At 30.0% G+C, this 12,532-nt stretch overlaps 1 non-coding gene across 1 annotated transcript; it reads left to right on the top strand.

Moving 5' to 3' along the window:
* The first annotated feature begins 11,970 nt into the window (after nucleotides 1-11,970).
* On the top strand, nucleotides 11,971-12,081 carry LOC142550373 (small nucleolar RNA R71). Its single transcript, XR_012821336.1, has one exon. It is a non-coding gene; the product is annotated as a small nucleolar RNA R71 (small nucleolar RNA).
* Nucleotides 12,082-12,532: the final 451 nt, after the last annotated feature.

The raw sequence follows: 12,532 nt of genomic DNA on the forward strand, positions 1-12,532 counted from the left end.
CTGAATGGAAATGGGATCACATTTCCATGGATTTTGTGACGCAGTTACTACGTTCCTCCAGAGGTTGTGGTGCGATTTGGGTTGTGATTGACAGATTGACCAAATCCGCATGTTTATTCCATAAAAGATGACGTACAGATATGACCAGATGGCCGATATTTATATTAGAGAAGTGGTCAGATTGCACGGAGTGTCAAAGTCGATTGTTTCAGACCGTGATCCTCGATTCACTTCGCTCTTCTGGCAGAGTTTGCAGCAAGCTCTAGGTACGAAATTACATCTTAGTACCGCATATCATCCACAGACCGACGGACAGTCAGAGCGAACGATTCAAACATTGGAAGATATGCTGAGAGCTGTAGTGCTTGATTTTAGCACTAATTGGCAAGATGCATTGCCTCTCTGTGAGTTTTCGTACAACAATAGTTATCAAACGAGTATTGAGATGGCGCCTTTCGAAGCGTTGTACGAAAAGAAGTGTCGATCCCCTCTGTATTGGGATGATATCTCTGAGATTCCTGAGATTGGACCTGATATGATCAGAGATATGACAGAGAAAATGAAACTGATTCAGAAAAGAATGAAGGTAGCACAGGACAGACAAGCCAAATATGCAAACATTCGACGCAGACCGTTGGTAATTGAGGCAGGAGACAGAGTATTTTTGAAGATTTCACCTTTCAGAGGAGTTGTTAGATTTGGCAAGAAAGGGAAGTTGTCTCCACGATACGTTGGTCCATATGAGATTCTCGAGAAGATAGGAGATCGTACCTATCGACTCGCATTACCGCCTTCATTATCGGGGAAACATAACGTCGTTCATGTATCTATGCTGCGGAAATATCTCCCTGATGATTCTCACATTATTCAGCCAGACGAGGCAGAACTTGATGAAAGTCTAAGTTATGTTGAAAAACCGATCCAGATTATCGATTGCAAGGAAAAGCAACTTAGAACAAAGACTATTACTCTTGTAAAAGTTCAATGGACTCGTCATGGCACTAAAGAAGCTACTTGGGAGATTGAATCAGATATGAGACAGGAATTCCCAGCATTATTTAACTGAGGTGAGTTTTCTATTTAGTTTCTGTTACATTTCTTTCTGATATGATTTGATTGCCTGTGATTTCGGGGACGAAATCGAATCTTAGGGGGGAGAAATGTAATGCCCGAGATTTTGATTCTGTTAATCTGGAATTATTGATTTTTAATTGATATGATTATACCCGGGCCATTCCGAGACCAGATTGGACAAAGTATGGGAATTAAAAAGAAGAAGAGAAGAGTTGGGCCGAAAGTTCTGCGCCCGGGCGGAAGTTTTTGTCCGCCGAGCGCCGCATGATAAAAGAAGAGGGCCAAAGGTTTTGCGCCCGGGCGGAAGTTTCGCGATTGTCTATTAATGCAATGGCCGAGAGTTCCGCGCCCGGGAGGAACTTTATGTCCGCCCGAGCGCGAGACATGCAGTTTGAAAAATAAGCCACTTGGCTTGGGCATGCACGAGATGTGTATATATATATAATTCATTCCTTCATAATAGGAAATCGAGGCCAGGAGAGAGATTTTCAATTCTTGATTTCAGAATTCGATTTGTGCAAGATCCGCCTGTCTGATTTTGAATTCGAGTACAACACCATGTTCCTATCGTTGACAGCTACAACTGGACGTAAGTTTTCTTAAGTTTTGTTATGTCTTGAAATTATGATATTTTCATAATCAGATATGATTCATATATGGTGTTCTCGACATGTTAAACATCGTATAATCGAAACCGGATTGAAGAACGGATACCGTATGGAATTGTTATGGTTTTTCATATTATATTGATTGATATTGGACAGATTTGGATTGTGGATTGATTACCGATTGTATTGGATATCAGTTATGGATTGTAATTATTATCTGTTGATATTGTATTGACGGGGATATTCAGATTGTTCCGTTATGCCTTTGATTTTCAATTGAATTCAGATTGATCAGACTCGGTATTAATTTGAGCAGTATATTGATATTGTATTTTCGATATTGTTATTGCCAGATTGAGTATTGACAGACTTTGATTTCGACACTTCGACAGAATCAGATTTACAAAAAGAAAGGTATAAGTCAATGTGGTACCGGGAGAACGACTCGAGTAGGATATACTTGAGTTTCCCTAAATCACATACTTATTGTTATTATTTACAATGATTTGAATTGATATGCTTGTTCTATTGATTTATAGAAGCATGTATTAGATGAGTATTAGACGAGTGATCTTGTGACATAAGTGCCGATAGTGATGGAATCGTCACTGGCACATTGCACATTGTCACAAGATAGTGAATTGGCGATAGTGCCACAGTCTGTGACGGATAGGTCAAGACACTAGATGTTTGGTTATATCGATTGAATAGAATTGGAGTTTCTTCTATTGCTGAATTCGATATAGTAATGCCAACGTCTGGAAATCGGGATCCCTAGACTAGGATTGAGTCTAGTCTGAGACGTGGAGTCACGAGTCTGATTTACAATTTTATATTGATTATGTTTCAGATTTTGATACATGGTACTGATATTTGTTACATGCTTTTACATTGTTTATATGATTGCATGTTCGTTGATTTATACTGGGAGTTTATTCTCACCGGAGTTATCCGGCTGTTGTCGTGTTTGTATGTGTGCATGGTGCTACTACTTAAATAATAATTCACCCAAGTGTAGGTTGTCTGCAAGTAATATATTTCGTAAGTACGAGATCGATCCTCATAGAGGTTATTTTGAGTTTAAATTTATTAATTTATAAATTACCAAATGCAAGAATGAAGTTTACAAATTATAAATTTTGTCAAGGCTTGAGGATTTATTCTTGGTTTATGTAATATTGTTTAACTAAAAGTAAAACAAAAGAAACCACCATAAATAATGGTTCCAAGAAAATTACACACACACATAATATAATATAGTTCTCACTATAGAAAATACCGAATTAACCGATATTTTATATATGGTACCTATGATTATAATTATAACTATATAAATAAATAATTGCATAAAGTAAATGTTAAATTAAATCATTATATTTCATTTAGAACAACCGGCAGAGCCACGCTATTGCCTAAATGAAATATATTGATTTAATAAGTTAGTTGCGGTAAAAGTAAAAGTTATTTGCGATAAAGTAAATGTTAGATTGTTAGATGTTAGTATTAAATCATAATATTTCATTTAGAACAACCGGCAGAGCCACGCTATCGTCTAAATGAAATATTATGATATTATTATATAAATATATATATATATCTATATATATATATATATAATAAGTGATGAAATATTTATTGTATCAAAATTAAACAACAAATCAAGATAACCACTTTAATGGTATCAAGCATTTGATGTAAATTGATAACGACAAATAATTCATTTTTATACCTACAATAAAAATAAGTTAGCTAAATGAAAAGAAATAAAGAAAGAATATACAAAATATAAACAATCTTACTTCACCAAGAATGCATCCTCTTCACCTTGACATAATAGATTTAGTTTGCCATAAGCTTACTTTTGATCAACACTAAAATATCACTCATAGTTGAGAACATGAAAGAAAATATATTGGAACTTAGAACTTTGATACACACTCAGACTATATTTTACAATGAGATAGAATGATTCTCAAGCTAGAACAAGGCCTCTATTTATAGGCCAAATGAGAGAAAGGGTCAAAATTTTTATTAATACCATGTAGTTGCAATAGTATTCTTTGTCTCCTCCAAGTTCAATTCCCTGTCCCTTTTTTCAATGCTTTGTTCCACAACTTTAATCACCGAATTTGACTCTGCTCAAAACGACAAACATGTGGGGAATTGTCTGTAGATGAATTTGGCCACTTGGTTCACCTCATTTGGTTAAATATTGAAATAGTTATGATTATTTTACTATATGCTGGTCATAGTAAAAGTAAATTTGTCCTCCTTTTGATATTTGCACAATTTGATCATCTTAATGAACTTTTTAGGCAATCATGTCTTCTGCAAAGTTGTACATAATTTCTCAAGGATTCCAAACATGTTTGGGTCACCTCCATTTGAATTCTCTAGCTTGAGTTATCATTATTTTACCAATACGTAGAAAACCTGAAAATAAAACATATTTAGTAAGACAATTAAATATAAACAAACAATACTAAAATAACATAATTTTATAATTTTAATGAAACTTAAATTTTAAAATACAGGTTTTAACATATAATAAATTATTAATTTTAAGTTTCATCACACCCCCACATTATCTTATTACTAGCTCCTTAGTAATAAACTTTATCGAAAAATCACAACCTCGATTCTTTATTCCTTTTATATATTCAAATACAAACATATTTATTAAAAACAAAATCATATATTGATTTATATATATATATATATTTTCGTTTAACATAATAATATATAATTAAATGTGTTTTTATTATTATTCTTATTTTCACATAATATATAAAGTAACAATATATATATAATTTTTTTTAAATTTCTAAATTTTTTATAATAATATAGTCAAAAAGATAATTCACACCACCCACCATAACATGTATAATATCAAGAATATTATTGTAAAAGCCTCAACTCCATATATTCTTTCAGATCAAAATGTTTAAGGAATACAAAGTTTTCACTCATGGAGTTGGAATGAATATTAACTCTCATTGAAAAATGCTAAGTATTAAAGCAGACAATTAATTAAACTAATATTGAAAACAAAATAAGAAAATTTACAAAGAATAAAATCCCCATTTTTTTATTGTTTTTTTTTAAATAACGTGACTGCAAAATTTTACAATAACATAAAATTTTTTATCCAAACATTCTACCATAAATATATATATATATGTATATATATAAACATTTATATAACGGATACATCCGACTACCTTTGAAACTTATCTAGCGCAAACAAATCTTTTTGTTTGTTTGTTTGTTTGTTTTTTGTTTTTTTTTTTTTTTTAACACAATATTGATGTTTTTAGAACACATTGATAGTACATCAATCAAATCTAAAAAAATTACAATGAATAAAGTATTTTGCAGTCCGTTATATATTTACTTCTTTTTTTTTCTTTTTCAATAAATATTTTTTTTAGGGGAGTTATATTCTTGTAATTAACCATTTTTTAATAATCAATAAAAGTTTATTAATTATTTTTTCATTTCTCACCACTCACTCACAAAAATGTGTGAGTATATATTATACTTTTACAAAAGAATTCTTTCAATTATATATGTTAACAACCATACAAACCATATCTTTTAACTATATTCTCATAAAAATTTTAGAAATTATTTTATTTGAAAACACATACAACTATATATATATATGAACACATCTATTATATATTTTATATTAATTGATCAAAATATATATATAAATTGGTACATATGAAAAACTAATTTTTCTTTTAGTCTGTATTTTGAATATAATGAATATTAAAATCTAGTGTATTGTGATTTTCCAATAATTATTAACTAATGCGTCTCAGGTGCATTTTACTGACACCTTACTCGACATTGAACTAAAAATTATTATTATTATTACTATATATAAGTATATATTTTAATTTTTATATAATAAAACTAAGAGGAGAAGAAGAAGAAATTATTCATACCTTAAAGAAAAACATTAAAACATACCGTTGAATCACAAGTTTAGCATCACATGAATTTTCTTTTCTTACTTTTGGATGTTGGCCAATTAAGTTGAGATAAGGATGGATCTGGTTCATGACTAAATCCTTGCAGTAAATCAATAAGTTCACCTTCACTTGTAGCAGAAACTAACATCCTTCGCGAAGCTAATGAAATAAATCCCTGTTCCACAACATCATCAAGAAACGATAACAGTTTATCATAATAATTGTTAACATTTAACAAACCAATTGGCTTATTGTGGATATTTAATTGTGCCCAACAAACAGTATGAAATATTTCTTCTAAAGTACCGAAACCTCTTGGCAAAGCAATGAAAGCATCTGAATGTTCAATCATTTGAGTAATTCGTTCATACATGTTGTCCACTTTCATTTCTTCTCCTATTGTTGGTCCTGTAAGATTGGCTAAGGTAATCGGAATAATGCCTAAAACTTCACTTCCACCTGCATGCGCAGCTTTTGCAACTTTTCCCATGAGGCCAACTTCACCACCACCATATACCAAATGAATCTTTTTTTTAGCAAGTGTTATTCCAAGATTTTCTGCTACTTCTTCATAAATTGAATCTTTTCCTGCACTAGATCCACAAAATACACAAATATTTTTTATTTTACTTACCGTGAACGTTGACATGTTGAGAAATATGTTTTTTTGTAATTGTTAGATCACAACATATGAATTTATAAGCGTAACATGCCAAAAGCCAATATTTGAACAGGAAATTATTATTATTAAAAGAAAATAAAAATGACAAAATTAAAACAAATATATACAGCGTAGTTGTGATTGTGGCTCACATCTTCCTCTGATTTTACGTTCAGTAACGGCTTCAACGCCTTCTATGAGTCGAGGATATGCTTCCCATCCAATTTTCTTATAAATTGGCAAACATGGTATTTTAACGTCAGATTCCCAAGACGAAATTGTGTATATATATTTACTTATCTAAATAGATATGCGTTACTACAGTAGGATCTTTGTAAGGCTGATTCCACCGTCCATATTGATATTCCTCCTGTTGAAATTGCCACCATAGTTTAAGAAGTTCATTTTGCACGTACCCACTAGAATGCGTATCAAGAACCTCTAGAAAATTATCCAAAGGCTCTTTACTCAGATCATTCTTAATGAATAAAATTTTATCTTCTCTATTCATTGATGTCATTCCAACATTTTTGCATTTTCCCTTACAAGTCCACCTTGCACATTTATGACATCCACCTATATGTTTAGCTCTTCGCTTTTTGGCATATGTGCTTTTACCAAATCCTGGCATATGTCTTATTATTAATTCACTTGCTTCCCCAACCAATCAGACTTTTTCTTCAATTATCAAACGGACATCATTCGGTATGCCATATGACATCATCAACCTTAGCCGCTCACATCTAGCTTTATAAATTTTTTTCAACGCATTATCAGGTAAACAAGCAAAATATTTACGAAGATTCATAATACACGCATCCATATTATTATTATTATATATATTTCAATTATTTTGGGAAAACTGAAGAAACCGACTTAAACAGTCACGGAGTACCGTTATCCGCCACTTAACCGGGAAATGAACTAGAATCTGCAAAACAAAATGAAAATATCAAACAACTATTGTGGATCATATAAAGGCATAAACTCATTATTAAGAATTTCATTTTCTATAAAAGGCTTAAGTCTTTGCCCATTAACTTTAAACACGTCATTATTTTTAGGATTTTCAATATCAACAGCACCATGAGGATAAACAAATTTGACTATAAATGGTCCTGACCACCTCGATCTTAGTTTACCTAAAAATAAATGAAAACGAGAATTATAAAGTAAAACTTTTTGTCCAATTTCAAATGACTTTCTCATAATTTTTTTATCATGAAAGGCTTTAGTTTTATCTTTATAAATCTTTGAATTTTCATATGCATCATTTCTTAATTCTTCAAGTTCATTTATTTGCAATTTTCTTAATTTAGATGCATTATATAAATTAATATTAAATGCTTTAATTGCCCAATAAGCTTTATGTTCAAGTTCAACCAGTAAATGACAATGCTTACCAAAAACTAACATACATGGTGACATCCCTAATGATGTTTTAAATGCAGTTCTATATGCCCATAATGCATCAGTTAATCATAAAGACCAATCTGTTCGATTTGGATTAACTGTTTTTTCTAAAATTAGTTTTATTTCTCTATTTGCAAGTTCAACTTGACCATTACTTTGAGGATGATATGGGGTAGAAACTTTATGTGTAATGCCATATTTTCTTAACAAAGAAGAAAATGATTTATTTATAAAATGACTTCCCCATCACTAATTATTGCTCTAGGTATTCCAAATCGGCTAAAAATATTTTCTTTTAAAAAATTTATAACAACTTTATGATCATTAGTTCTACATGCAATTGCTTCAATCCATTTTGAAACATAATCAACAGCGACTAAAATGTACGTATATCCAAAAGATAATGGAAATGGACCCATAAAATCTATCCCCCAACTATCAAATATTTCAATAATTATGATTGGATTTAAAGGCATCATGTTTCGTTTTGAAATTGATCCCATCTTTTGACAGTTTTCACAAGATTTGCAAAATAAATGCGTATCTTTGAATAAAGACGGTCAATAAAATCCACATTGTAAGATTTTTGTAGACGTTTTATTGGATGAAAAATGACCTCCACATGCTTCAGAATGACAAAATTTAATAACATTACTTACTTCATTGTCGGGTATGCATCGTCGAAAAATTTGGTCAGGACAATACTTAAATAAGTAAGGATCATCACAATAAAATTTTTTAACTTCTATCAAGAATTTATTCTTATCCTGTGAATTCCAATGAGAAGACATTTTATTTGTCATAAGAAAATTTACAATGTTAGCAAACCAGGGCATAATAGTAGCATAAAACAACTGATAATCTGGAAAATTTTTATTTATTGGTATTTCATTATGAGATGATTCAGTCATTATTCTAGATAAATGATCGGCTACAACATTTTCTTTTCCTTTTTTATCTTTAATTATAATATCAAATTCTTGTGACAATAAAATCCACCGTATTAATCTTGGCTTATCATCTTGTTTATTTGATAAATATTTTATGGCATAATGATCGGTGTAAACAATAGTAGTAGAACCAATTAAATAAGATCGAAACTTATCTAATGCAAATACTACTGAAAGTAATTCTTTTTCAGTAGTTGAATAATTTATTTGGGCACTATTTAAGGTTCTATTAGCATAATAGATTGCATAAGGTTTTCCTTCTTTTCTTTGTCCTAACACAGCTCCTATAGCATAATCACTTGCATCACACATTAATTCAAATGGTAAAGACCAATCTGGAGGCTGTAAAATAGGTGATGTAACTAAAAGATTAATAATTTTTTTAAAAGCATTTTCACATTTCTGAGTCCATTCAAATTGTGTATCTTTTGTTAAAAGATTTGAAATTGGTTTAGATATTATGCTGAAATTTTTTATAAACCTTCTATAAAATCCTGCATGACCCAAGAATGATCGAACTTCTTTGACCGTTTTTGGTGATGTTAAATTAGCAATAACATCAACTTTGGCTTTATCAACTTCAATTCCTTTTTCAGATATCACATGTCCTAAAACAATCCCAGATTTAACCATATAATGACATTTTTCCCATTTAAAACAAGATTTTTTTCTTCACATCTTTTTAATACTTCTTCTAGATTTTTAAGACAATTTTCAAATGAGTTTTCAAAAACAGTTATATCATCCATAAAAACTTCTACATATTCTTCAATCATATCACTGAAAATACTTAACATGCATCTTTGAAAAGTAGCCGGAGCATTACATAAACCAAATGGCATTCTTTTAAATGCAAAAGTTCCGAAAGGACAAGTAAAAGTAGTTTTTTTTTATCTTCTAATGATATAGGTATTTGATAATACCCCGAATACCCATCAAGAAAACACTAATAAGAATTTCCTGCTACTTTTTCTAGAATTTGATCTAAAAATGGTTGTGGGAAATGATTTTTCTAGTTACATCATTTAATTTTCTATAATCAATACACATACGCCAACTAGATGGAATCCTAGCTTGTGATAACTCTCCTTTTTCATTTTTTATAACACTGATGCCGGACTTTTTAGGTACTACTTGTGTTGGACTTACCCATTTACTATCTGAAATTGGATAGATAATTCCAACGTCTAATAGTTTTAATACTTCATTCTTAACAACTTCCTTCATATGTGGATTTAACCTTCTTCGTGGTTGTTGATATGTTTTAGCATTTTCTTCCAAGTGAATTTTATGTGTACAAATTAAAGGATTCATACCTTTTATATCTTTCAAAGTCCATCCAATTGCATTTTTATATTTTTTAAGTAATTTAATCAAATCTTCTTCTTGATTTGGCAAAAGAGTGGAAGAAATTACAACATGAAATGTTTTATTTTTACCAAGAAATACATATTTCAATTCTAATGGTAAAACTTTTAATTCAAGTTTTGTATTATCATCTTCTTTAAAATTATTTTTAGACTCAAAACTTTCTATTGAAAAAACTTCAGATTGTTGATTTAAGTTTTCTTCTTGTATATTTTCTTCCACAATTGTTTCAATTTCATTATCATATTCATTTTCATTAATACTTGGTTGTTTACATAAATTGAACACATTAAGTTCTAGAGTCATATTTTCAAAAGACAATTTCATTATTCCATTTCGACAATTAATTAAAGCATTTGAAGTTGCTAGAAATGGTCGTCCCAATATTACTGGAATTTCATTATGTACTTCTATTGGTTGTGTATCCAAAACAATAAAATCTACAGGATATATGAATTTATCAACTTGAACCAACACATCTTCTACAATACATCTAGGTTTTTTGATTGACCTATCCGCCAGTAAGAGAGTAACAGAAGTGGGTTTTAATTCTCCTAAATTAAGTTTTTCATAAACTGAATAAGGAAGTAAATTCACACTTGCTCCCAAATCCAAAAAAGCTTTTTTAATTTTATTTTCTCCAATAATACATGAAATTGTTGGACAACCAAGATCTTTATATTTTAAACTAGAATTATTTTGAAGAATAGAACTTACTTGTTCAGCCAAGAATGCTTTTTTCTTCACATGCAATTTTCTCTTTACAGTACATAAGTCTTTTAAAAATTTTGCATAAGAAGGTACTTGTTTAATAGCATCTAATAATGGAATATTTATCTTCACTTGTTTAAAAACTTCATAGATATCAGAATCACTTTTTTGTTTTTTATGATTTTTTAATGCATGAGGAAATGGTGGAGGTTTATTTGACTTATTTACTATTTCAGATGATTTATCATTCACCATATTATTCTTAAAATTTAAGGTATCATCATTCTCAAAAGTATCAGGATTATCATCCTTACTCTTTGATTTTAAATGATCCTTGTTTTCATTACTATATGGATCATTAACTATTTTACCACTTCTAAGGGTAATAACAGATTTTATTTGATCAATTTTTTCATTTTTTAATTCTTGATTTTGATTTTTAGGATTAGGTTGAGGTTGAGATGGAAATTTTCCTTTTTCATGAATATTAAGTGCAGATGCAAATTTTGCAAGAGTTTCTTTCAAATCACTCATAGATTGACTGTTTTGAATATTGATAGACTCTTGCTTTTGGATAAATGCATGAATTACATCTTCAAAGTTTTTTCTTGGAAGTGTAACATTAGGAAATATAACCTTGATGATTTTGGTTATTTTCAAAATATTGTTGTGACGGTTGTGCATTATTATCATTCCTCCAACTAAAATTAGGATGATTTTTCCATCCAGGATTATATGATGGTGAAAAAGGATCTAGTATTGGTTTTTTATAATTGTTAACATAATTTGCTTGTTCATGGAGACATTCTTTAATTGAAGGTGATGTTGGACAATCTTTTGTAGCATGATCATGTGTATCACATATATGACAAACAATTTCTTGAATACTTTTTAATTGACCACTCTTTTTCATTTCTAATGACTCAATTTTTCTTGCTAAAGATGCAAGTTTAGCGTGAATATCTATATCATCTTTAAGATTATAGATACCACCCCCATTTGTTGAATTATTATTTTTAGTTGTTGGTGGTTCTATTGTGCCTATATTATCCCAATTTTGAGCATTTTCTGCTAATGAATCCAAATATTCCATAGCTTCATTTGGGTTTTTATCTTCAAAAGTTCCATTACACATGAATTTTATCATTTGCCTATCTTTAGGTATTAGACCTTCATAAAAGTGAGAAACTATTCTCCATGTTTCAAAACCATGATGTGGGCATGTATTAAGTAATTCTTTATATCTATCCCAACATTGATAAAACGTTTCTCCTTGTTTTTGAGAAAAAGTTGTAATTTGTCTTTTAAAAGAGTTTGTTCTATGGGAAGGGAAAAACTTTTTGAGAAATTGTTGTTGCATTTCTTCCCATGATCTTATTGAACTTGATCTTAAATTTTATAGCCATGTTTTAGCTTTATGTTTTAAAAAAAAAGGGAAAAGCTTTAATCGAACTATATCCATGATACAATTTTGATCATTATAAGTGTTACAAACTTCCTCAAATTCTCTTAGATGCAAATATGGATTTTCAGAATCTAAGCCATGGAAATTTGGTAAAAGTTGAATAATTTGAGGTTTGAAGTTGAAATTAGATGCATCAGGAGGAAAAACTAAACAAGATGGGGCACTAGTTCTAATAGGGTTCATATGGTGCCTAAGTGTTCTTAATTGATCATGTTCTTGAATATTATTATTATTATTATTATCATTATCTTGATTATTTGAATTATCATCCATGTTTAAATTATTTTCAGATACTCGAATAA

This window comes from Primulina tabacum, chromosome 6 (assembly GCF_025594145.1).
Source record: "Primulina tabacum isolate GXHZ01 chromosome 6, ASM2559414v2, whole genome shotgun sequence".
NCBI classification, from domain to species: Eukaryota; Viridiplantae; Streptophyta; class Magnoliopsida; order Lamiales; family Gesneriaceae; genus Primulina; species Primulina tabacum.